This window comes from Oryctolagus cuniculus, chromosome 2 (genome assembly GCF_964237555.1).
Source record: "Oryctolagus cuniculus chromosome 2, mOryCun1.1, whole genome shotgun sequence".
Classification (NCBI taxonomy): domain Eukaryota; kingdom Metazoa; phylum Chordata; class Mammalia; order Lagomorpha; family Leporidae; genus Oryctolagus; species Oryctolagus cuniculus.
This window is the reverse complement of record NC_091433.1, coordinates 181,506,756-181,534,513: the sequence shown is the minus strand read 5'-3', so window position 1 is coordinate 181,534,513 and position 27,758 is coordinate 181,506,756. Positions and strand designations below refer to the sequence as shown.

At 43.5% G+C, this 27,758-nt stretch overlaps 1 protein-coding gene across 24 annotated transcripts in view; it reads left to right on the top strand.

The window, feature by feature from the left end:
* TDRD15 (tudor domain containing 15) overlaps positions 1 to 27,758 on the top strand; it is a 462,408-nt gene that overhangs the window by 137,942 nt on the left and 296,708 nt on the right. For 15 of the 24 annotated variants that reach the window (XM_070069375.1, XM_070069374.1, XM_070069373.1 and 12 more), the window contains exon 1: positions 21,891 to 22,039. The exons of 4 other annotated variants lie outside the window; for them this stretch is intronic. The gene's annotated coding sequence lies outside the window, so the exon portion shown is untranslated. Of the gene's footprint in view, positions 1 to 18,879; positions 19,044 to 21,890; positions 22,040 to 22,070; positions 22,433 to 27,758 lie in introns of those variants that run through there. 5 more of the 24 variants (XM_070069381.1, XM_070069378.1, XM_070069383.1 and 2 more) reach the window with 2 other exon arrangements.

Below are 27,758 nucleotides of genomic sequence, written 5' to 3'. Positions count from 1 at the left end.
GGTCTTCCTTTGCCGTTGGTTCACCCTCCAATGGCCGCCGCGGCCGGCGCGCTGCGGCCGGCGCACCGCGCTGATCCGATGGCAGGAGCCAGGAGCCAGGTGCTTTTCCTGGTCTCCCATGGGGTGCAGGGCCCAAGCACCTGGGCCATCCTCCACTGCACTCCCTGGCCACAGCAGAGGGCTGGCCTGGAAGAGGGGCAACCGGGACAGAATCCGGTGCCCCGACCGGGACTAGAACCCGGTGTGCCGGCGCCGCTAGGCGGAGGATTAGCCTAGTGAGCCGCGGCGCCGGCCAATTAGCTCTTTATATTAGTGTTGATCTGGTTTCACTCTGTGGTCCTGGAAAATTTGAAGATGTTGCAGTTTTGGCTTGAGATTAAAGGACACAGTGTGAGGGTCCAAACTTTATGAGTTATCATTGCTAGACTGGGGCATGGTAACTGTTCTAAGACAATGCTTAGAAGAAAGACACGGCCGGCGCCTCGGCTCAACAGGCTAATCCTCCGCCTAGCGGCGCCGGCACACTGGGTTCTAGTCCCGGTCGGGTCGCCGGATTCTGTCCCGGTTGCCCCTCTTCCAGGCCAGCTGTCTGCTGTGGCCAGGGAGTGCAGTGGAGGATGGCCCAAGTGCTTGGGCCCTGCACCCCATGGGAGATCAGGAGAAGCACCTGGCTCCTGCCATCGGATCAGGGCGGTGCACCGGCCACAGCAGCCATTGGAGGGTGAACCAATGGCAAAGGAAGACCTTTCTCTCTGTCTCTCTCTCTCACTGTCCACTCTGCCTGTCCAAAAAAAAAAAAGAAGAAAGACACCCAGTGGGGGACTAAATTACTACGGTACTTATTTAGACGCTGCCACCAGCAAACCATCTGCCTTGGAGCAATCTTCAGGGCACGCAGAAACCTGTGTGGTTTCACTGATGCTGGGCAGTCCCTCCACTTTTCTGCAGAACAACTGTACTTGTGCTCTGTTTAGGGGCCCTGGAAGCAAGACCAAGTCTTCTGCCTTCAGTTGGCACATGTGTTCAATATCCACTATTTCTCAGTATTTTAAAGGAACAATCAGAGCTCCCCATCTCACACTTGTTAGAGAGATGAATAATAAACCTTTTTGAAAAGTCGTGTGCATTTCCTGGCACTTTAACAACCTTTTCAGGAGAATGTTGCAATTTAGGGGAAACTGTTTTAGGAAACATTTATGAAAATGCTTGCTGGGAAATTAAGGCAATATGCTATACAAACAGAAGTGTAGTCACTCAGTAAGTAATGTATATCGGAGACTAAAAAAGATAAAAAGAAGCAAATTATTGAGAAAATAAAGTACTGCCTCTCATTCATGTCCTCTTGCCTTTTCTGTTCCGTGAAGCTCTGTTGTTGGGATCCTAATCCCTTGACACCATAACGAGCGAATGAGCAACTGAGTTTAATGGGGCGGTCACTGAAGTATGGCTTTCGTCAATACCCTCACTTTTCCAGGAGGCCAGCACTGTTGACCTGGAGTGGTGAGCGCACCGCTCCTGCCTGACACAGGACAGTCAGCCTGTAGAACCGCACAGCACGGAATGCGGAGCCGGGAGAGTTCTCAGTGATGATCCTGTGCAACATGGCCATTGCTTAGATGAAAAACTGAAGCCACCAGAGGTGCCATTTCCTTTTGCTTTTAAATTTCAGGGTTGGAAATTGTAGAAAGTAATAGGAAACAAGTTGAAAGGGCGAAGGCGCACGTATCAATCCCAGACGCAGGGAGTAATCATTTTAGAGTAGCTGTGCCTTCAGAAGGTGTATGGGGTCCTGCAGAGATGACCAGAACCACTCAGCTCACTCCCAATCAGATATTGTTCCAATAATACACAGAGCCAAGGCCAGCAGAACCTTGCTTAGCACTTAGCTGATCCTCATTCTTATCGGAACTCCTTTTTAATCCCAGATAACTTTACACTGTTTTGGAAACCACCCTTCAAAGATCTGCCTCTTTCCTTCCGCAAGGCAGCTGGACATTTCTGTTGGCAGCTGTGATTAGTGCTGGATCACTGAAAATCCACACACTTAAATCATTCTTATTTTTACCCACTAGATTGCTCTCTCCTAATTTTAATTGTCTGAATTTGAGTGTGTGCGATAAGAACTCAGGGTCATATCACATACCTCTGAATCCCTTCCCTGACTGTGGGCTCTGCCTTGCAAGTGATGATAGCAGGAATTGGCCAATTAGAACTGTAGGATTTTGCCGGCACTGCCCAGACTTCACAGAGAATGTCTAGCTGTGTATACTCCCATGGATCTGAGTTAATTTCACAATTTTTCACATCCTATTGTAATATTCGGCCCATCTCAAGTAAGGTCCCTGTCCAAGAATGCTTTGATGTTTTATTTAATTATTTGCAAAATTTGAGATTAAAAATTCAAAGTAGAAATCCATATTTTTCTTTTTTCTTCTATGAGGTTTAATGTTTTGATTTCGTCTTTAATCACAAAAGAGCATGGTGAACAAAATGTGTTATGGTGGGATTATGGAAAAATTTTTAATCCTTTTATACATTAAAAACATCCTACAACGAAACTAGTATAAGTATGAATCAGAAAAAAATGTTTTGAAGAATCTCCCCGGGTGTAGTGGGAATCACTGGGCGTTGTGACATCGAATATTTGAATCTCTCACGTCAGCTGACTCAGCTGAACAATGAGGTGTAAACCACTGCTCGTATGACTTCTGAGTGACTGGCTGCTTTGAGACCTTATCTCTCCCTGAAAAATCATAACTCATCATCATCAGAAGTGGACTTACAGGGCCTGGGGGATGATTTAGACACTAATTTTACTGTTTACAGCTTCCGATTTGAAGCCAGAACTCTCTGAGAAACCACGCCTTACAGAGTTGAGAGAGAAGCCAGGATCCTTCCAGACATACGTGGATGACGTCAACACTCGGCTTTCTGCATCTTCAGGTTTTTCCGTGTGACAAAAATGCTCTTTGTTCTCTGTTCCAGAGTCAGACCCATCCTTGCCACGTGGCATGCAGATTTATAACTGGGGTCAAAGGTTTCAGCAAGTACAGATTTCTTTAAGCCAAAGTCCATTTGCGTGCATTCCCAGAAATTCAGAGCAGTGCATTTCTATCCACTGCCTTCTCACCCCTCTCAGGAGGCTGGGGAGAAGGCAGGGAGGAGTTTCCAAAGGACTCTTGCTCTGCTAATAATGACTGGCTCCAACGGCTGACGCAGGATACTCTGGGGGCTTTATCGACCCTGTCTTTGTTCAAACTGAGATAGTGTTCACACTGTCAAAGGCAGTCCACAAAAAAGACTGTGCCTGTGACCTCGATTTCTCAGTTGGTGTAAATGGAAACACCACAAACCAAACGTTTGTTGCAAATGTGCTTCTTGCCCAAACAATCCATTTTCATGTTGCAATTGAAAAGTTCTCAGCGGAAAAAGAATGGGTTAAAAACAAACGGATACACACATACAATCAGAACCGGTTCTGGGATTAGATCTGGGCATGTAGAACAACACAAGGGACATCAAAATATTTCTGATTCTATACCTGGGGTGTGGGTACGTGATCCAAGACACAAGCCAAAATCTTTGATGGCTGAATTACCCTGCCCACTCCCCGCACCTCTCTTGAAAATAGGCAATGCGGAACGTTGATGAATTCTTTCAGGCCCTATGGTATCACTCAGCAATTTTCCCAGCTTGGGGAGTGTGGAAGTCTGAGGTCCTTGTGTCAATGCCATCTAAAAAATATTTCACCTCAAGCCAATTTTGTAATGATGCTAACAAAACCCATTCCAGCAAGCAATTTTGTACAAGGCATCCATTTTTGGATCCCAACCCAAATACTTGTAAAAACAGCATCCTATAGAGTCTGATTTACCACAAGGACTGGCGGCAGACTCCAGGTATGCTGTTGATCCTTGAATTCCTTAGCCTGGGAAGGAGCCAACTCACCTATGGAACACCTGCCAGACAAAGGAAACTATGCCTGCCTAGAAACTATGCTTAGAAGACTTTGGTAATTGCAAACCACGTAAATGATAACAACACGTCTCAGTTCCTCAGAATTCTACTGGGGAAAGCTGATTAAAAAAAAAAAAAAACAACATGAAGAGTAATAATTTAACTGCTTTCTCAAGGTATGTTCAGGATGCTGTCAGAACACTGGAAAGTGTACACTCAATCCAGTCAGATGGGAGCGGACAGTCAAACCACTGTATCTGTGGTAAGAATTCCAGAACTCTGCTGGTGCACCTTGTCTAGAAAAAAACACTTACCTTCCAAATGAATCACACTCGTCCTAGAACCAGGTCACATGGCTTAGCTCTTCTCACAAAGACTCTGTGTATCCATCTGCATCATCATGGAATGGAAGAAAGGTAAAAGTTAATGCTTAGACACAGGCCCATTTTTTTTTCCAATGTATGGTTGAATGCTGTTGCAGCCATGTGGGAAGTGAACCAATGGATGGAAGATTTCTGTCTTGCTGTTTCTGAAACTCTGTGTTTCAAATAAATAATAAATTATTGTGCAATATTATTTCACATGATATTTCCAGATTTCTCCCATATTTCAAGGGAACAATTAAAGCTTAAGCAGCATCAGCTTGACTGTCAATTCAATAGATAATATCAAGTATAACAAAAAAACAAGAAATGCCTTCATTTCCTGTAATGATACTTCAATAGAGTGAGCTTAAAATTGGAGAATGGGCTCTCTCTGAGGCTGTGTGGAGGGCTCCTGGCCCTGAAAATGAATGCCGTCTTTCTAACACCCCATGAAGCTGGACCAGCCTGATTCATGACAACATGAGGATGCTTACTGCAATATTGATGTGTCCATTAATCCTGTGGACTGGAGCGACGAAAGGACTCAGGAGACACAAGGATGGAGTCTTAGTTGCAGGGTGGGATTGTTCCGAGGGCACCTACTGAACGCATACACTGTCCAGTGGGTATCATACAGTGGGGAAATTGTTGTGTGGTAAGGGCCACACTCCAGGACTTTCAGTCCAAGTTTGGACACAGCACAGGTTCATTTCAATGATCCTGGATGTGTGGCAGCCAGTCAAGAACTATTTTGGCATAACATTTTCCAGTTCAAAAATAGATATTTATTCCCCAATTGATAGGTTCTTGCAGATTTGTCTTATTGGGTTTGTTAGTATGAGGGATTATACTGACAAGTTTTTTAAAAGCTTTCTTGAGATGTAATTCATTTTCTGTACAATTGATCCGATGAAAGCATAGAATAGATAAGAATGGATAAGAATGTTTTCATCAGTTCCAAAAGAAACTCCTTTAATGAAATAGCCATGCCTCATCTCCTTGCTAGTCCCAGCTCTAAGCAATCACTAATCTAGTTTTTGTTTCTATAGATTTTCCTATTCTGGACATTTTCATGTGAATGGAATCACTTAACAAATGGTGTTTTGCAACTGGCTTCTTTCACTTAGCATAGTGTTTTAAAGGTTTGTGTGTGCTGTAGCATGTGGTTTATTCCTTTTTATTGCCAGATAATTTCCCATGAGGTATATATATATATATCTTATATGTATATGTGTGTATATGTATATATATGTGTGTATGTATCCACATATATAACTTTTTGCTTATCCATGCATCAGTTGATAGGCTTTTGGATTATTTCCAGTTTTTGGTTGTTACGAATAATGCTGCTGTCAACTGTTTTTTTTTTACTAGTGTTTATGTGGACATATGTTTTCATTTCTCTTGAGTATGTGCCTTAGAGTGAGATGGTTGGATCATAATGGTAATACTGCATGTTCAATCTGTGAAGAATTGAGAAAAAAACAGACAACAGCGAGAATGTTCCCTAAGAACATGTTCAGGAGTGACAGAAAATGGAGGTCATGGCTGGGACTAGAGGGGCCATCCTCAGCCGGGCCACTTTACTTCTCATCATCAGGATATTGAGAGTGGTCACAAAGCACATTTCCTCAGCGGTCTTTAGAAACCAGAACTGCGACTTTTCCTCTTAGTCCTGTGGAGTCCCAGATGCAGGGAGCTGCTTCCTCTGGCCCACAGGCTTGTTGTTCAACATAGAAATAAAGAGAAAAGACTGGGGGAGCATGCAAGAGTGAAAGCAAGTGTATTTGCCATAAGTGGAGGGGCCCGGACCTGGAGTCTGTCGCCCTGTACGGCTGGTCTCTTTCTCTCTTTTTAAACTTTTATTTAATAAATATAAATTTCAAAGTACAATTTTTGGATTATAGTGGCTTCCCCCCCCCCCCATAACCTCCCTCCCACCCACAACCATCCCATCTCCCACTCCCTCTCCCATCCCATTCTTTATCAAGATTCATTTTCAATTTTCTTTATATACAGAAAATCAACTTGGTATATACTAAGTAAAGATTTCAACAGTTTGCACCCACACAGATACACAAAGTATAAAGTACTGTTTGAGCAGTAGTTTTACTGTTGATTCTCTTTTTATGTTATTTCCTTCTCCCTCCCCCTTATCTGTGAGGTACTGGCCCTTCACCTTAGTGTGCACTAGGGGTCGTATTTGGTATTTGGATTGGCTCACCGCCTCTGTCCACAAGCTCGGAAGAGATTGGTAATTGGTTAATATTTTCCATACTCTTATCCTAAGTGCCATCTTGCCCAACTTCTTCTCTTTTTGGTCTGTTTTAATTGTCTATTTTCTTAAACTTTGTGTTTTTTCTCTGGAGTAGAATTTTCCGGAATTCACCCAAGTTCCACTCTTTGTTTTCTAACCCTGCCTCAGGAGCCCACTTGCCCTACAGTCACTTAATCCTGATACCTTTTCTGATCCAGCTAGAAGAGCAGGTGGATTTTTCTGTTCTTGTCATTACTTTTAGAAGCACTAAGGAAGTATTCCACTGCCTGCAGTCAGATCTGGATTTTGTGAATCTTTGCTGCCCAATATGATGGTTACCAGTCATCCACGCTTTACAAGTTAATTAATTAGGGGCACTGTGGTACAGTGGGTTAAGCTGCTGCTTGGGATGCCTGCACCCAGATCACAGTGCCTGTGGCGAAGTCGCCTCCTTTTCTGATCTAGCTTCCTGCTGTTGCCCATACTGGGAGGCAGTGAATGACACCTCAAGTAGGTGAGCTCTTTCCACCCACATGGGTGACCCAGATGGAGTTACTGGCTCCTGGTTTTGGTCTAGTCCAACTCTGGCTTTTTTTTGGGGGGGGGGCAAGGCATTTAAGAGGCAACCAATGGATGGGGAAGAGCTCTCCTATTTCTTTCTCTCTGTGTCACTCAACCTGTCAAATAATAAATAAACTTTAAAAATTAAGTTCAAATAAAATTTAAAACTCAGTTCTCAGTTGTGCTAGCCACATGGCAAGTGATCACAGCTACATGTGCTTATGGTTACAGTGTTAGTGCGGGTGGGAACTTTTCCCTCACTGTAGGAAGCAGAGCAGTTAGCACATTCTTCCAGAACCCTACCTGGAGGAGCTCAGCTCGGGGGATTTTATCCCCTGCAGGAGCGTGGCATGGTCTGGAGTCTTTGGTTGCTTGTACTGGGAGGAGGAAGGTCTGATGGCATCTTTAGCAGCAAAGCTGCTGACATCCTGCAATGCACAGGACCATCTGCAGGTGCCCACAGTGCCAAGGCGGAGAAACCGTGTTCTGGAGACCCTGTTCTAAAGCCGTGATGTCCGAGGCTGGGCAGACTTTTATCAAAAGATCAAAAGAGTCAACTGACTAGCTCTTAAAAATCCATGTACCTGGGTCCCACCCCAAAGGCCCTGACTAAGAAGTATAAAGAGAAGCCAGGGATCTGTGTTCAGAAACTTTCCCAGTGATTCAAGAACTAGTGTGTCAAAGCAGCCCGACTCTAAGCTCTCCATTCAGAGGAAAAGCACCTGGTAAACATTAGCAGTGCTCCCAGAATAGGTTAATGACTCCAAGGCCATTACCTCTTCTGTTTAATTTCTCCAATTACCTAGCTCTCAATTAATGAGGTCATTAAGCACTGGAGACTGGCATTAATTTCCCTCCCCTCTCTTTCACTTCTTTCATTCTGCATAAATCTAGCTTACAAATGATTACATCTTGTTAAATATTGTACACTTTCTGTTTACAAACAGAACAAATGACCTAGAAAATGTCTGGCAGCTGTCTTTGTTCATTGGCATTTCGTGGGAAAAAGCTGAGCAAACAGGAACACTGGCCCGGTAGGTGGCATGGCATGGCAGACTGTGTCCCATTCCTTTGCCACCAAATAACTCTTGTGAAAGTGGAATTCATTCTGAATGGCTTGAAGTTGCATACTTTAAGACCTACATAATTCTGCTGAATTTAGAGACGTATTTAAATGAATTAATTTTAACCTTAAGGTACTTTTCTATTTTCTGTCACTCTGTAATAAATGACAAAATCAGGCACAGACTATTTCAAGAGACGTAGAAGGTACTATGAAGGAGTGAGGCACAAACACAGTAGCTTCAGGTTAACATGTTACACATTCTAAGAAGAGACTCAGATTTGAAAGGAGGAGATCCCTAGGCCAGCGCCCGCCGCTCACTAGGCTAATCCTCTGCTTGCGGCACTGGCACACCAGGTTCTAGTCCTGGTTGGGGCACCGGATTCTGTCCCGGTTGCTCGTCTTCCAGTCTAGCTCTCTGCTGTGGCCCGGGAGTGCAGTGGAGGATGGTCCAGGTCCTTGGGCCCTGCACCCGCATGGAAGACCAGGAGAAGCACCTGGCTTCTGGCTTTGGATCAGCGTGGTGCACCAGCCGCAGCGGCCACTGGGGCGTGAACCAACGGAAAAGGAAGACCTGTCTTTCTCTCTGTCTTTCTCTCTCACTGTCCACTCTGACTGTTAAAAAAAAAAAAAGAAGAAGAAGAAAGGAGGAGATCCCTTTGGTTGGAGAACTGGGAAATTTTATGGCCGATTGTTCAATCATTACTAAATGCTTGCTGGTGCCTACTATACTAGGTCCACTACATTAGGAGCTGAGTCTACGTGGACCCAATGCCTCTACTGACAGAAATTCATTTCCTGGAGGTTAGTCAGTTAACAAGTTATTTATTGTGTGCCTACTCCATGCCAAATATACAGACAGACAGGTAATTATGATTCAGAGTTAAAATAGGGGAAGGACATGGTACAGTTAATTCCTAGCTCTCCTCTTCCCCCATCTCCTGCTCCTCTCTCTCCTTTTTCTTTTCTTTTTTTTTTTTTTTAATCACACTGACTCTTTTCTAAGACCAGATATTGCTCTGACCTCATTAACAAAGTCAGGATCACAGGGCACTTGCTCACCCTTAGCAATAATTAATCATGATATGCAGCTTAACAGCAGGGCTTCAGTGACATGTTGCAATTCAGTGGACACAGTGTTAAGGCTGGGCTCCTCAAAGAATCAGTAAAGAATTCTAGCTACAGATCTACTGACATCAGCCCCAGTTCTTGTTAATACTCTGAGAAAGTTTCCTGGTAGAACTAACACACACTGACTCTTTTCCATAATTCTACTCAGTGTCAACTGTGAGCTCATTCAGGAACAAGATCACTATACAATGTTGTTTGTGGTATGAAGTTTATTGTATTGACTGACTTTGATCAATCCTCAAATTATTTTAAATTATGAAATATTTAAAGCATAATAGAAGCACAGAAATAATATAACAGCTACTCACCATGATGTCTGAAAGATACATTGATTTTTTGCCCTTATCTATGTTTTTTTTTCCTGTAACAATGAATGAAGTGAAACATTAAAGATACAGCTAAAGTTCTGTTTTGTACTCCATGTCCCATTCTTATCCAGAAGTTGGTAAATTGGCAAATTCACATTCTCCCCAGCACTTCATTTCCCCACAAAACTTAGGTGATTTGACTTGGTCACTCCCTAAACAGTGATAACTCTGTCATCAGTTCTGGGATAAAGTTCAAATTCATAAAGCATCACACTCAGTCTTCTGTAATCTGGTCCCTGCTGCTGGTTGGCCAGATTTCTGAACAAGTCTCTCACTTTATCTTTGTGTTCAACTGTCCCTGCCTTGGTTTATGGTATCTTGTCGTGCCTCTAAGTTCTCTGTCTCTCCTGGCCAGCTCCACCTTACCCTTAGCAGACGTGGGGAACGTCCAGCCCCCAGGCTGTCTGAGAACCGCAAAATCATTTGGCCTGGCTCTGCCAAGACAACTGCAGGAGGGACTTAAATTCGATAAATCCACAGAAAGCTAATTTTTAAGTTGGTAATTTTATGTGGCCCATGGATGATGTTATGAATATCCAAATGGCCCTTAGCAGAAAAAAAGATTCCCCACCTCTGGGGACTTAATTCAATAGTACCTCCTCCAGAAAGCCTCTCAAAACATCCTGGTTCCCGACCTCTGTGCCTTTACGCTTAATAATTACATTTTGTTCCAAAAACCTGCTTGAGGGACTGGTGTTGTGTCAAAGTGGGAAAAGCCACGGCCTGTGATGCTGGCATCCCATATGGATGCCTGTTCGTGTCCTAGCTGCTCCACTTTGACCCAGCTCCCTGCTAATGTGCCAGGGAAAGCAGCAGGAGATGGCCCAAGTACTTAGGCCCCTGCCACCCACGTAGGAGAACTGGAAAAAGCTCCTGGCTCCTGACTTAGGGCTGGGCCATCTGGGGAGTGAACCAGTAGATGCCCCTCCCTCTCTCTGTGTAACTCTGACTTGAAATAAACAAATAAATCTTTAAAAAGTTTACTTTTGAGTGTCTGCATTCCTCACCAGACAGAACTTGAAGGAGGGTCATCTTATATTCCTCTAGGACCTTACCTATGTGTAACTAATGCATGTTTGCTAAAAGTATAAATGAAACAACATATTGGAAGGTAGATTTCAAGAACTGGGAAGGGCACAAGATTTTTGCCCTATTGTGAGCTAACAAGTCAGCTTGCCGTAACGCCTCGGATACTGATAGAAGACACAAGACTTCCCAAGTCAGAGTTTAGAACTGTTTTTCATAGCAGAAGCAGTAGCCACAGTGTCAGCGTGGTTGGGTTGGGTCCTAGAGCTCCCCTTCGACAAGGTGACATGGGCAGTCCTAGGTGCATGCTTGTATTTGCATGGGTTGTTATAGGACAGGGACACTGAGCCTAAGAAACACACTTCCTGGGAGGAAAGGTTACTGCATCTCTCCTGGTTGCTCACTGCAAACACAACCTTGCGAAATGTTCCAGATAAACAGTGTTTAGCGCCTTGTGTTCTTGACACAACCAGCAAGACATCCGAGATCTGGAGGGATCCAGCAGTAGAGAGGGTAGCCTGCTGCGGACACAGTGTTTCTACTGTTAAGACAGCAAAACAGGAAAAAGGATACACAGAATGCAACATTTTAACTCACTCTGACCATTTAGTATGGGGGCAAACAGTCCCTTTTTGGCCTCCACTGTACCATGATGAAAACCTACAATGAAGACTGAAATTTCATGTAAACTCTATAATATTCATGAAGACAGATATTGTATAGAAACATTTTATAGCAATTCTAGATTAAAAGGCTTAAAATGAAGATTTGTTTTTTTTTTTCCAAGATTTATTTATTTTGAAAGAGGTACACACAGAGAGAAGGAGAGACAGAGAGAGAAGGAGAGATCTTCCATTCATTGGTTCACTCCCCAAATGGCCACAAAGACCAGGGCTGGGCCAGGCTGAAGCTAGGAGCCAAGAGCTTCTTCTAGAACTCCCACATGGGTACAGGGGCCTAAGCACTTGGGCCATCTCCTGCTGCTTTCTCAGGTGCATTAGCAAAGAGCTGGATTGGAAGTGGAGCAGCCAGGACTCAAACCAGCACGTATGTGGGATGTAGTGCTGCAGTGGTGGCTTAACCTGCCATGCCACAGAGCAGGCTCTGAGATTTGGTTTTTTAAGAAATAAAGTTCAGAAAACTAGAAAGCTATAAGATAGAATTACTCCATTTGGTAGCGGTGGATAAAAACAGGTCACCAAAAGTACATCTGTACTAGTAGAAACTTTATTTTTCACATGCTTTGCAGATATTTATGCCTATCTTATTGGCTGCTTATTTCTGTACTTCAGATAAATTTTACATTTTATCCAATTTATATTGACATTTTTAGAAGATGCTGAGAACACTTAAGGAAACTGCTCTTCTATATCACCAACCAGTAATGCTATCCAGTCTCATAACATGAGTCCTGTATTAATGACTGTTTTAAACTTTAAGACACACAGCTCTAACACAACGTGCCAATGTATTATTTTTATTGTTCAATTTCTTACTTCTAAACAAACTCCTCTCCACAAAGATAACGATGAATTTTAAGTGAGACTTTAGGTTCCTATTTAAATTCATTTTAATAATGCTTTCTTGACTTTTGTCTTACTTCTCTTCTGCTTACCCAGTACTCTCTAAATTATAGAACTCACAGGAACCATTAACTATCTTTTAATTTCCACTTGAGAACTACATTAATATCTATGAATTTACTCATCTCACTTCCTAAACACGTGTAGCAAGGAACTGGCCTGCCCCATTGTGTCTACCATTATGAAAACATGTGGCTGTATCTAGATGGCATTTATGATGGTTTCCTAAACATAAGTCCCGTCTGGAAAACAAGGCGAATGATACAGAAATTTCAGTCAGAAGGGAGGAGGACAGGAAGAATAGAGAGATAAAGAAGGGCTGGCCATACAACAGCCAGTGTGAAATAAAGGAAGGGAGGCGCAGAGAACACCTGTCTGCTGGGGAAGCAAACGCTGCAGCTCAGGGACTGGGAGTGGGGCCGGGGGAGGGGCAACGGGGACTTCCGGACAAAAAGGAGCCTGGCGCTGGGGGCGAGGTTAGTCTGGGTTGGAAACAATTAGGCAAGACTTTGTCTAGGGGATGTGTGCCAGTGAAGGCAGGCAGGAGTTTAGGAGAAGGGGTGGAGTTAGGGGATTTGGGGAAGTATGATGAAAGAGGGCTTGGAGGTGGTAAGAATGGAGCTGGCTGGCCTGCGCTGTGGCTCACTAGGCTAATCCTCCACCTTGCGGTGCCAGCACACCGGGTTCTAGTCCCGGTCGGGGCGCCGGATTCTGTCCCGGTTGCCCCTCTTCCAGGCCAGCTCTCTGCTGTGGCCCAGGAGTGCAGTGGAGGATGGCCCAAGTGCTTGGGCCCTGCACCCCATGGGAGACCAGAAGGAAGCACCTGGCTCCTGCCATCGGATCAGCGTGGTGCACCAGCCGTGGCGGCCATTGGAGGGTGAACCAATGGCAAAGGAAGACCTTTTTCTCTGTCTCTCTCTCACTGTCCACTCTGCCTGTCAAAAAAAAAAAAAAAAAAAATGAATGGAGCTGGCTGCCAGTCTGAAGGAGGGCGATCCGTGGAGATGAGCTGTGTGCAGAGCAAAGGGAGCCGGAGCGAGGCTGCTGGCATGGAACCTGGGCTTTGGAGGTCCCCGAGGAGCGAGGGAGGAGAGTCTGGGTGTGCACGGGAAATCTGAGCCTCCGGCTGTCCAGAAGGAGGCTGTGCTGAGCCAGGACAGCGCTTCCGGGACCAGAGAAGAGACATAGAAATGGAAACAAATGCTGCTCTTCCGTGTGCCTCTGAAAGGTGGCCTTGGACGCCTTCTGTTTTAAGTGTCATCTGTAACAGCCACAGCGTGGGCCGTTTTATGATCCGAATTTCCTTCGGTTAGACTGTCAGAGTGTTTCTTGTTTATGTTCTGAGCGTGCGGTACTGAAAGCCCTGTGGTTAAATCTTTGCTCACAAGAATTTCCCTAAGAGAAATTATGGGGGAAAACAGAATAGGTACGGGGAGGGAAATGCCAGCAGAAAGACTATAAACAATGATAGCCTTTCAGGTATTCATTTTTCAGTGTCCCTTTTAACCTCTTCTTGCAAATTTATGATGGTGTCAGCTTCCCCATGTCTTAATTAACACTGGGAATTATGGACAGGTTTAATTAATTGCATCTTAAAGAGAAAAGACATCTCCCTTTAAGAGGTGACAGGAAGACTACAGGTGCATGGAAATCCAGTGGGATTATGGCTAACTAAGTTCATGCTGCCTCCTGGTGGTACCCAAATAGCCAACAAGAAAACACCAAGGCCAACTAAAAAGAGATGACTTGAACAAGTCATCCATATTAATTTTTTTAGAGTTAAAATTGTAGAAAGTGGGTAGAAAAAACATAGAAAAAGTGGATTTGACTTTAGGGTACTGGAAGCCCTGAGAACTAGAGGGAAAATATTTCTGCGCACAGGGAGCATGTGGTGTGATGTGCACAGTGCACCCAGGAGAGAATTAAACTGAGTGATACCAAGAGAACATAAGCATTTCACGGGCCGGCTCTGCCGAGAGCCCACGCCTAGCTTTCCTGAAGTGGCTACGGGATGACTATACCTTACGTATTTAAAATCTGTTTCTCCTACAAGACCGTGGGGGCACAGAGAGGCTAAGTGGGTTTGCCAGTGTCACCCCATGGTCGTATGGGGCCATGGCTTTGCTGAAATAACACCTGCAATGGGGGTATGTGGCAAAGCAGTTTGTGTGTGTGTATGTGCGCGTGGGCTGTTTCTGTGTGCAAAACACGTTGCCCCTAAAAATAAAGCAGGAAAGGGAAGGGCAGAGCTGAAGAGACAGTCTGTCTTACAGGAGCTGCTCATCTCACACTTTTTTCAGCATTGTAGCTCCTGCTTTGTTGACCTGTTCCTGGATAATCTCGTCCATTCCCACAATTGCAAAATGTCACCTGCACAGGAATTCATGTGCTCATCTGATCTTTCACTTAAATTCACAGTGGATGTACTCAGGATTGTTTTTTCTGAGGCTTGATATTGGAGAAACAGATGTCAGGTAATCCCATCAGCAAATATGTTTACAGATTATGATGGGAAAATAGCTCAGGGTATTAGCAGAACGTATGCTGACCCAGAAGCTGTTTTGCTCTCATTCTCCTAATGCCCTCATATCTCTGACTGGTTGATAAATTGAAGATTTACTAGATTCCTTATGTTAAAATTAGAGATTACCTGGCTTGAAAAATGATTTCCTGCCAGGCTACTGTAATTATTTTCTTAAATTCTGGTAAGTTTAACAAAAAGCCTTCATAAAAAATTATCTATGGGGCCCGCGCCATGGCGCAGTGGGTTAAAGCCCTGGCCTGAGGCACTGACAATCCCATATGGGCGCTGGTTCTAGTCCCGGTTGCTCCTCTTCTGATCCAGCTCTCTGCTGTGGCCTGTGGCGGTTGTGGCCTTCTGGGGAGTGAACCAGCAGATGGAAGACCTCTCTCTGTCTCTGTCTCTACCTTTCTCTCTAAGTCTGTCTTTCAAATAAATAAAATAAATCTTTAAAAAAAATTACCTATGGGTTGGGCATTGTGGCTCAGCAGGTAAAGTCACCTCTTGGGATGCCTGCATCCCCTGTCAGACTGCCTGGGGTGGAGTCCTCCTCCACTTCTGACCCAGCTTGTTGCTAATGTGAACCCTGGGAGTCACAGGCGATGGTGCAAGTACTTGTGTTCCAGACAATCATGTGAGGGACCTGGGCGAGTTCCAGGCTCCTGGCTTCAGGCCTGCCTTGCCCCAGCTGTTTCAGTCATTTGGGAAGTGAACTAGAGGATAGAGAATCTCTCCCTCTCTGTCACTGTGCCTTTCAAATATATAAACAAATAAATCACTTACAATTACCAAAATATATGTGTTATTCTTTCACTTAGATGTGCCTGACTTAAATACACTCAGAAAGTGAACTGTTATTTTCAATGTAACTTTTTAAAGCCTTTTTTTCATTTTTCATCGAGGTATAATATGCATACATTAAACTGCACTTGTCTTTGTTGTACACATAAATTAACTTCTAGATACTGGTGGCATTTAGATTTTTACTTTATGAGGTGTTTGTTTCTAAAAAACCACTGGAGTTTGTAGTCTAGATGACATAAACACTTCAGCTTTAAACTTCCTGCCTGAATTTTTGAGTTTGTTCTAGCAGAACTTTCCCATGGGTTACTGTATTCGTTAACACATCAAAGAGGGGCAGGCATTAGCCTAGTCACTAAGACATCAGCCAAGGCACCCACATCCTAGGGTTGGAGACTCGGCTCTGGCTCCCAACTCCAGCTTCCTGCCAGTGCAGGCACTAGGAGGCAGGGGTATTGGCTCAATGGATTGGATTCTTAACCACTCCCATGGGAGATCCGAATTGAGTTCCTAGTGTAGAGTCCGAATTTCCCAATCAATGCACAAGGCACAGTCAGAGGTTTATTTGTTACCAGCCGGCTGGGAACCCCTACCCGCACACAGCCCTTTAGCAGTGCACAGGCAAAAGGCCCTCTGGTTTGCATAAGAGAGGTTTTATAGCCTCATACTTACAAGGGTGCACGTCATCTCGTGCTTAGGTTACCTTCTTACTCTCTATATGGCAAAGTATTAGGTCCTGACATGTCCATTGGTTCATTTAAACGTAAAGACTATATACGTTATGTGGTGGGAAGGCTACACAAAGGAGATGGCGTGGGGAGGCACTGGCAGGAAGCATTGGGCCATGAATTTCAGGGGAGCTGGTGGGGAGCAGGAGGTCATAAATCCCAGGGGAGCACACTTTCGTTGTTCTCAAGGACCCGGCCTGCCTTCCTGGCTGGTCTAGGATGAGGCCTATCATAACCCTACAGCAGGCAAGCAAGCAAAACCGGCATTTAGCAAGTTAGGGACTCCAACTCCTACACTAGCTCCTGGCTTCATCCTGTCCTAGCCCTAGCCCTGGTCATAGGCATCTGGGGTGTGAACCAACAGAGGGAACTCTGTGCCTGGCTCTCTCTTCTTCTCAAAATAAATCAATAAATGAACTTGTCAAATAGATGAAAGAATGCCTTTATTAAAGGTTGCTGATAAAAACAGAATTCCTCGTTAAATTTGAATTTTAGAAACAAATAATGTTTTAATATTTTATTATATTTGTGGTTTACTTATACTAAAAACTTGTTGTTTATCTAAAATTAAAATTTAACTTGGTTCCTGTATTTTACTTGCCAAATTTGGCAATCCTTGTTCAAATCCCCAGTGTGTCTAATTATTAACAGTCCACTATGCACCAAACACTGCACTTCTAAAGCTGTGCCTTGCTGCTCACAGAACGTGAGTGCTGTGACACAAGGGGGCCACAAAAGGAAGCTTCACTCGTGCTGATATTTTGAGCTGCTGCCTATTTTTCTGGGGTTCAAAGGGAATTTATACTCCAGGAGAATGAATAGCCATAAATAAATGTAATGCAGACACAATGTTTATTTTATAAATTAGAAATAATGCCACAGGGAAAGGAAAGGAGAAAAGAACCAACCAGTTGCATGGGGCTTTTGGTGGCTTGGTTTGTATGCAGATCTATAGTGGAAAGAGTAAACACAAAAGGTGAGGATTTGGAGACTGTGTGCCCATGTACCACCCGAGGAAGTCGCTGGGCGTTTCCAAATGTAGAGCTCCAGTCTGTACTGCTCACCCAGGGCTCGGGAGGCCTCTCGGAGGAAACGACATTGAAGTTAGGCCTGCAGAATGGGCTTGAGTCATGTGACCTCTAGTGGCGCGGAGCTCATCTCCCCCAAGGGCATCTCAAGTAAACATTGGAAAACATTTTCCTAAGTTTGGGGAAAGGAAAAAGCAAGTTCTAAAGGATCTTTGCCCTTTCTGTACCCTAAAGATTAAGATTAAAAAAGGCATGGAGTTTGGAATACAGGGAAACCATATAAAACTAGTAGAATGCATTATAAAAGATTCTGTGGCTAAGATACTTATAGAAAAACTTAAAAATTACATAAAATTTCTATAAAGCAAAGTTGGACTGGCTGACCCTAAAGACTATCTCTCCATGCTTAGATAACTTTTCGCTAATGAACATAAAGATAACTTTTTAAATTTTTTTTTTATTTTTTGACAGGCAGAGTGGACAGTGAGAGAGAGAGACAGAGAGAAAGGTCTTCCTTTTGCTGTTGGTTCACCCTCTAATGGCCGCTGCGGCCGGTGTGCTGCGGCCGATGCACCGCGCTGATCCAATGGCAGGAGCCAGGTGCTTTTCCTGGTCTCCCATGGGGTGCAGGGCTCAAGCACTTGGGCCATCCTTCACTGCACTCCCTGGCCACAGCAGAGAGCTGGCCTGGAAGAGGGGCAACCGGGACGGAATCCGGCGCCCCGACCGGGACTAGAACCCGGTGTGCTGGCGCCGCAAGGCAGAGGATTAGCCTAGTAAGCCATGGCGCCGGCCCATAAAGATAACATTTAATTGAAAATAGAGATTGATAGGGCTATTATAATATTCCAGTAAATATTTAGTCTCACTATTGGTATAACAAAGCATATTCAGTTAATCATTTTTATGTTTTTAAATGTAAATAGTATATTATAAAAATAAGTATTTTAGGGGCTGGCACCATGGTGCAGTAGGTTAATCCTGGCACCAGCATCTCAAATGGGCGCTGGTTCTAGTCCCGGCTGCTCCTCTTCCAATCCAGCTCTCTGCTATGGCATGGGAGGGCAGTGGAAGATGGCCCAAGTCCTTGGGCTCCTGCACCCGCACGGGAGACTGGGGAGAAGCTCCTGGCTCCTGGCTTCAGATCGGTGCTGCTCCTACTGTTGCAGCCATCTGGGGAGTGAACCAACAGATGGAAGACCTCTCTGTCTCTCCCTCTCACTGTCTGTAACTCTACCTTTCAAATAAATAAATAAAATCTCTAAAAAAATAAAAATAAAAAATAAGTATTTTATGAATTGGGAAGCCCCCTTTATCCTCTTTATACTGTATTGCTGGTTAATATATGTTCTTAGATTATTATTGTAAGAAAAAAGGAATAGGGACAATTACTTGTAATCAGCCAATCTATTATTTGTAGCTTGTTGAACAAGGTTTTTGTTTTTAAGGGGCAATCAGCATTTTCAAGTAATTTACATTCCTCAAAACAGAATCTGAAGAACCTGAAAAAATAAGCAAACAAAACAGGCATGCTAATCCTGCAGGCTGTTGGCTGATCGAAAAGACCACTGTTCATCACGTGGCAGTTAGAAGAAAGAACATGATATTTGGGAGGAAATGACTACACTTGAAAGAACAGATTTTTTTCAGAGAGGTAATGTTGTATAATGAGTTCTAAGTTTGTGGATTTATAGCAGATCAGGTTGAATTCAAGACTGTGTCTCCTAGATTTATGATACATGGCAAATCATTTGACTTACTCAAATGTTAGTGCTTCATTTAATTGAGGGTAATAAAAATATATGCCAAACATGATGACTTCAGAATAAATGACATGCAGGCAAAGTGTTTCACTAAGAACAAATACTCAGTAACAAATGCTATAATATAAATTATTATTATCTTAAAAATAAATAATGTTCTTAGGGACTAGCAACAAAAAAGCATGTAAATTTGTGTGTGTCTGTGCTTGTATGTGTGATAGAAATGAAATTAAAATTTCCCAAAGTATTGTATAAGCAGAGGCCAAGAATACTGATTAATTTTAGAATTTTTTTCAGTTACATAAGTATCAACAACTACAGGGTGACAACCAAAAGATAGTATCAGAGTGAATAACCTCTCAAGTGATAAAGAAGAAAACGGCATTTTGATAGGGAATGCAGGGAGGGAACTGGAGGTAAAAAAATTCAGTCATTCCAGGAGAAAGCATTAATCGAGAAACCTGGGAAAAGCAGCACAAACTTAGCATATAAAACAAGCTGATGGAAATGAATCACAAAATATCAGAAATCATAATCAACATCAATGAAGCAAAGGTAAATAGAATCTTCTGAAACTGTGTAAAAAATGAATAGAGAAACAGCATTGTGTCACATGCTGTTTACAAGATACTCAAACAGGAACACAGAGAAGATAAATAGAAAACGATATGCCAAGCAAATAGAAACTGGTATGATTAAATCAGTATCAGGTAAAATACTTTAATCAACAATTTTCTGGACATGAATAAGGTTATTACAAATTGAAAATGATAAATTCAGCAGGAAGAAGTGTTAAATCTTTATGTATGTTAGAAAATAGATTCCAAATACAGAAAAAGAAAAATTGGCAGGCTTACAAGAAGTTGGAAAAATAATTTTCTGTAACTGATAAGGCTGACAAAAACATCAATAAGGATATAGAACATTTGGACACAATTTAAAGAAATGACCTAATGGAAATATATTTAAAAATGACTAGGTACTAAGCCATGAAGCCAGTATCAAGAATTTTTAAGTAATTGACCTCATAAAATAGACTACAATGCAATTAAACCAAGTAAGTTACAAATGAATATCAAAAGGCTGACAGTACACCCTCATATAGTTGAAGTCAGCAAAAATTCTGCTTGTCACATAGATCCCAAAAGAAATCTCAACAGGAATTAGGGAGATTTTAAACTAAATGATAAAGACATTATGCCACAAAAAAAGAGGAATATAATGAAAGCAGTATCCAAAAGGAAATTCATAGCTTAAGTATGTATTTATATATATTTTAACAATTTATTTAATTATTTGAAAGGCAGAGTTAAAGAGAGGCAGAGGCAGAGAGAGAGAGATCGATCCATCTTCCATCCACTTTTCACTCCCCAAATGGCTGCAATGGCTGGAGCTGGGCTGATCAAAGCCAGGAGTTTCTTCTGGGTCTGCCACGCGGGTGCAGGGGCCCAAGGACTTGGACCATCTTCTACTGCTTTCCCAGGCCACAGCAGAGAGCTGGATCAGAAGGGGAGCAGCTGGGACTTAAACCAGTGTCCATGTGGGATGCCGGCACTGCAGGCGGTAGGTAGCTTTACCCGCTAAGCCACAGCGCCGGCCCCAAGTATATTTTCAAAAAAAAGAAGAAAGGCTAAAAATCAAGACACTTGACATCCAACCAAAGACGATGAAAATAAGTAATCGAGTAAACTCAATGAAACAAAGATAGGGAATACAGATAAGGGAAGAAAGGTGACATGGATAATAATAACAATTAAAAAAGTTGTAGAAACAACGAAGAAGACGTCAAAAATAAAAAAGATAAAACAGATAAGAGAAGGAAAGGCCAAAATACAGATTTAAAAATAACATGATTATATTATAGAACTACACATTTAAGAAGTTAAAAAACAGGGAAAATAGGATAAACTGATAGAAAAACACAAAATGACACCACTTGTGCAAGAAAAATTGGCTACGCCTGTGAGCATGCACGAACACAGCAGGCAGAATCCTGCATCCAGATGACTTGAGGCTAGAGACGGCAGTTTTTCAGTGGCCTGTTAATTCCTGTGTTATACAGATTACTACGGAATACAGGAAAAAGCTGTGAGAATTGTACCGGAAAAAATTGTGAGAATTGTGCAGAGGCTCTTGTCATTTTCAAAACAACTTCTTCCTCTGTAATTAATTTCGGGTTGAAAGGAAAGTGCAAGAGTGAAGAGCAGGTTGTTCTGCCTCCCCTTGATTTGAGTGAACTGCTGATGCCGGGCCCAATTACCTCGCCACGTCCTGGTCCCTTTCCTGCGGATGGGGACTTTTCCCTGCATACGAAACGCCTCTGGGGTGGAGGAATGATGACCACGCAGCAGCATCATCTCATGCAAGCCCCAGTTAGAGAAGCTCCAAATCAGAGAGGCAGGATGGAACGCAGTAACGGACAAGCGCACAAACCCCTGATTAGCGTTCTGCACACAGCTGTTCCTGTCTTTCACTCGTTTCCGCGGGGCAGCCGGGTTTCTTGCCAGGGCAGACACTCGGCGGGACTGTCTGGGCGTCTGCAGCGCTTGCTCAGCCACCGAAGTGGGGCGACCCTGCCCCACCGTGTCCCACCCCGTGGCAGGCTCCGCAGGCCCTGCGGTCCCGAGAGACAGGGCCTCCTGCAGCTCGGCCCACCTGCAGCTCGGCCTTTCCCCAGCCCTGGGCCCTGCAGGGCGCCGCGGGCCTCGGGCAGGCAGGGCGCGTGCGGCCCCACAGCTGCGGCCTCGTGCCCCGCACGCGGCGGCCCGCGCTGTGCACGCGCCTGGCGGGCGCGCCGAGGGCTCACAAAGGCGGCGCGCAGCCGCTGCCTCTCCGCCGTCGCCATCTTGGGCTCCTTGCCGCTGGAGGAAGGAACTGGGCGCTGAAGGTGAGCGCAGCTCTCCGCGGTCCTGGTCAGCTCGCCCCGGGCGCTGAGGGTTTCCTTGGTGCCCGCACCCCCTTTTCCACCTGCGCCCGCAGCAGCTTTGCCTGCCGTCCGGCGGGATCCTCTGCTCCCCTCAGCCCCGGTGGGGCCCTACCTCTAATGGCGGCCGCAGTGGCCGGACCTCGGCGTGGGGGCCGCCGGCTCTGCCTGTCCCGGGCCCCTGGAGACCTGCAGTCGGCGTGTGGGGGGTGCTCTCCGGGAGTTTATTTCTGATAAGTCACTTCATTGTGGACCACGCTATTACGTATTTGTCGTTCACGTATTTGCAGACACACCCGTATATGTATCCCTTTTGGGATTAAAAGGTATCCTTTTGCAGCACATCTGCTAACGCAGGTCAGTGAATCTCTCTTTTTCCAGTCCCGCCTTCCCGATCTATTTGTTAAACGCGCGCCCTTCACACCCTCTGCCTCTGTGTGCGTGCACACACACGTTCTTGTACAGATACGGAATGCCATTTTATTTTTTCATTAACATCATTCCGTAGGTCCCCTACCCAACTAACAGGAGTCTTGGGTCCTATTCCTCAGAGCCAATACAAATACATTCACACTATTTTTTTTATTAGTGATTTCAAATAGTAAAATAGATGCCCTATAAAACTTACTCTACTATCCCACAATTAAAAAATTCTCGAGTTGTGTGTTTTCCAGTGTTGCTATGTACAAAGAAGGTTTAAGTTGCACCTATTTAAGTGTGTAACTGACGCTTCACAACCATGAAACCACTGTAATGAAAATAATAAAACATATCAATGCCTCGCTCCCCCTCCCATTGTTCCTTTTGATGCCATTGTCTCCCCCTCCCTTTCTCCACACAGGAAACCCAGTCTGCTTTCTGAAACTGTAGATTAGTTTGCGTTTTCTAGAATTTTTATGTGTGGAACCATTCAGTGCTTGTTTGTGTATTCTCTTTCATTCAGCATGATTATTTTGAAAATCACCTGTGTTGTGCATATGACTATTATTCCTATTTAATGATTAAATAGTTTGCATTTAATGCTCTACAACTGTTGTATGTTTCCATTGTTGTTGTGTTGAAGGACATTTGGTTGCTCGTTTTTTGGCTGTTACCTGTATGAATAAAGCTGCTACAAGTAGGCTCCTGCAAGTGTTTTGCATGGACATCTGCTTTCTCTTCTGGGTAAATACCTAGGAGTGGATTGGCTAGGTCATCTGGAAGGTATATTTGTGTATTTAACCTTTTTATTTTCCCCCTAAAGATTTATTTGAAAGGCAGGGTGTGAGAGATGTCTGTCCATCTAATGATTCACTCCTCAAATATCCACAAAAGCTGGTGCTAGGTCAAGCCAAAGCCAAAAGCCGGGAACTCTGTTCTGGGTCCCTCGTGTGGGTGGCAGGGGCACGGGTGCTTGGGCCATCATCTGATGCTCTGTATTTATTGTTTTAAAAAGCCACCAGATCGTTTTCTAAAGTGGTTGTACCATTTTATAGTTCCATCTGCAGTCTGTCATTTACATAACTTCACAATGCTTGTTATGGCTACCCTTTCTAGTCATTCTAGTGTTACCTTGATGTGAATAAATTTGTATTTCCCTAAGGATGTGGTGAGGAGCATCCTTTTCATGCACCAACTTCCCATCCGTGTATCTTTGTTGAAATGACTGCTGAATCTTTTGCCCATTTTAAAATTTGTCTTGTTGAATTTCAGAAATTCTTTATGCATTTTAGAGATGGAATTTAGGTTAACTACATGTTTTGCAAGTATTTTCTCACTGTCTGGTGGCTGGCCTTTTAACTTTTAAAAACCTATCTTTTGAAGAGCAGAGGCTTTTAATTTGATGACCTTCAATATATTAATTTTTTGAGAGCCTGAATTTTTGTCTTAAGAAATCTTAACAATAACTGATACTTTCTCTTTTTTCCTAGAAGCTTGATATAGTTAAGTCTTAAATACAGGTCTGTTATCTACTTAAAATTAATTTTTGTCTGTAATTTGTAATCATTTTGTTTTGCTTTATGCATATGGCAATCCAACTGTTATGGCATCATTTGTTAAATTGAATGGCTGTTTGGTTGAAGATCACTTAATCTTTTATTGATCTTAATATATGTAGATCTTCTTTCTGGATTCTAGTGAATTGTTTCCATGACAGAACCACAGAGTCTTCAGTTATGTAACTTTATAATTATATAGTCTTAAGGTAATGTAAATCCTCTTTGTAATTTTGTTTTATCTAGACTGTTCATTTGGATTTTTTTCTGTTTAAAGATTGATTTATTTCTTTGAAAGGCAGAGTGATCGGGAGAAACAGACGGAGAGTTTCTATCTGGCTTATCCCCCAAATGGCTGCAACAAGTCAGGGCTGGGCCAGGGTTACTGCAGGTCGACGGCAGAGGCAGAAACTCCATCCTGGTCTCCCATATGGGTCACAAAGGCCCACGTAATTGGGGCACCTTCTGCTGCCTTCCCAGATGCATTAGCAGAAAACTGGGTGAGAAGCAGAGCGCTGAGCAGCAGGGACTGGGCTGGCAAAGGCAGTGGCTTAACCCGCTGTGCTGCAATGGCAGCCACTATTTGCATTTTTATATTGTATTCAGAATAAATGTTTCTACCAAAAGGTGTTACAGAATTTTGATTGTGATTGTGTCAGTTTATAGATGAATTTTGGGAAAACTGAAACCTTAAATACTGAGTGACATGGAATCAACCTAAATACCCATCAACAGAAGACTGGGTAAAGAAATTATGGGACATGTACTCTATAGAATACTATACAGCAGTAAAAAAAAAAAAAGAAATGCGATCATTTGCAACAAAATGGAGGAATCTGGAAAACATGCTGAGTGAAATAAGCCAGTTCCAAAGGGACAAATATCATATGTTCTCCCTGATCGGTGACAACTAACTGAGCACCTAAAAGGAAACCTGTTGAAGGGAAATGGACACTAGGAGAAACAATGACTTGATCAGCCCTTGTCCTGACTGTTGATGAACAACTAAATACTTTATCCCTTTTAGTATTTTTTGTTCTACTTAATACCATTGGTTAAACTCTTAAATTAACACACAGTTATTCCTAGGTGTTGAAATTTAACTGAAAAGTGATCCCCGTTATATATGAGTGGGAATAAGAGGGAGGAGATGTACAGTTCAGCACATGCTCACTCAGACTTACCCCTAATGGTAGAGTTAGAAATGTGCCAGGGGATTCCGATTCAATCCCATCAAGGTGGCATGTACCAATGCTATCTTAGCAGTCAAAGTGATCAGTTTAAGTTCATAATTGATCATAATGATAGGATTAAGTGTCAAAGGGATCACATAAAAAAGACTGGTGTCTGCTAATACTGATAGAATTAAAAAGGAGAGAATGATCCAACATGGGAAGTGGGATACACAGCAGACTCATGGAATGGCAGATGTCCTAAACAGCACTCTGGCCGCAGAATCAGCCCTTGGGGCATTCAGATCTGGCTAAAAAGCCCATGAGAGTATTTTAGGCATGGAAAGCCAAGACACTGTAGCCAAAAAACAAACAAACAAAAATGACCTATATGAAAGATCTCTGTGAGATACTAGCGGAAAGAACAGGCTATCAAAGAAGGAGGTGCCTTTTTCTGAAGGGAGGAGAGAACTTCCACTTTGACTATGGCCTTGTCTAAATAAGATCGGAGCTGGCAAACTCAAGAGGCTTCCATAGCCTTGGCAGCTCATGACAAGAGCCTCAGGTGATTACTGACCTCATAAATAAGGGTGTCAATTGTTAACAGGAGTCACTGTGCACTTACTCCCCATGTAGGATCTCTGTCCTTAATGTGTTGTACTATGTGAATTAATAGTATAACTAGTGCTCAGACAGCACTTTGTGTGTCTGTGGGTGCAAACTGTTGAAATCTTAGTATATACTAAATTGATCTTCTATATATAATTGAAAATGAATCTTGATGTGAATGGGATGGGAGAGGGAGTGGGAAATGGGATGGTTGTGGGTGGGAGGGAGGTTATGGGGGGAAAAAGCCGCTATAATCCAAAAGTTGTACTTTGGAAATTTATTAAAAGTTAAAAAAAATACTGGGTTTCTATTCATTTAGGACATCTGTTTTTTTGGAGGTGGCAGTTTATTCTATAAACAGTATTGGAATAAGCATATTATAGCATATATCCATATATTCATAAAACAGATTAACAAAATGAGATTGCTATATTAAAAGTTGAGAGGATTTTTTTTTTTAAAGATTTTATTTGAGAGGTAGAGTTAGAGACGGAAAATGGGGTAGAGACAGGTCTCTTATCCACTGGTTCACTCCCCAAATGGCCACAATAGCCAAAGCTGGGCCACTCTGAAGCTAGGAGCCAGAATCTTCTTCCTGCTCTTCCATGTGGGTGCAGGGGCCCAAGCACTTGGGCCATCTTCCACTGCATTTCCCAGGCCACAAGCAGAGAGCTGGATCAGAAGAGCAACTAGGACAAGAACCAGAGCTTACATGGGAGGCCTGCACTGCAGGTGGAGGCTTAACCTACTGCGCCACTGCCCCGGCCCCAGTTGTGAGGATTTTAACATTTAATGGATTTTGTAAGTTTATACAGCAAAAATACCATGTTTATTCTGATAGTTAAAAAGAGTTTAAAACTCAGGCCGGCGCCGTGGCTCAATAGGCTAATCCTCCACCTTGCGGCGCCGGCACACCGGGTTCTAGTCCCGGTCGGGGCGCCGGATTCTGTCCCGGTTGCCCCTCTTCCAGGCCAGCTCTCTGCTATGGCCAGGGAGTGCAGTGGAGGATGGCCCAGGTGCTTGGGCCCTGCAGCCCATGGGAGACCAGGAAAAGCACCTGGATCCTGGCTCCTGCCATCGGATCAGCGCGGTGCGCCGGCTGCAGCGGCGGCCATTGGAGGGTGAACCAACGGCGCAGGAAGACCTTTCTCTCTCTGTCTCTCTCTCTCACTGTCCACTCTGCCTGTCAAAAAAAAAAAAAAAAAAAAGAGTTTAAAACTCATTCTCCAGGGGCTGGTGCTGTGGCATACTAGGCTAAGCCTCTGCCTGTAGCACCGACATCTCACGTGGGTGCTGGTTTGCATTCTGGCTGCTTCTCTTCAGATCCAGCTCTCTGCTTGTGGCCTGGGAAAGCAGTGGAAGATGGCCCACATGCCTCGGATTGGCCCTGCTCTGGCCACCGTGACCATTTGGGGAGTGAACAAAGGATGGAAGGAAGACTCCTCTTTCTGTAACTTTGCTCTCAAATAAAGTCTTGAAAACCCTCACTCTCCAGATCCTTATTTTGTTCTGGACGTAATCATTCTACTGTATTTCTGACTAATGCAGTAACTGAAAGAGCGGTTAGCATTATTTTTGTTTTTCTTGTCTGTGATAGTGATAGAACTTTTTCTTGTATTAAGGATACTTTTTGTCTCTATTGCATGTTATAGCTTTTTAAAAATTAGTCTTCATGTGCTATTTATACCTAGAAATTTTAATATGCATGGGTTTCTGTTTGCATCAGATCATCTACCTTACTTCTGAAACATTGCCAATGTTTTTCTCTATTTCCCCTTAATTTTATGGCATTTTGAAAACAATTTAGTTCAGCTTCTTATTTCACAGAGGAAAAAAATATGAAAACTTCAAAATAGAAAAATCAGAAAGCAGGTAGAAAATCACTTTTAGTGGCAGTCTTCACTAGAATACTGGCAAGAGTTTCTC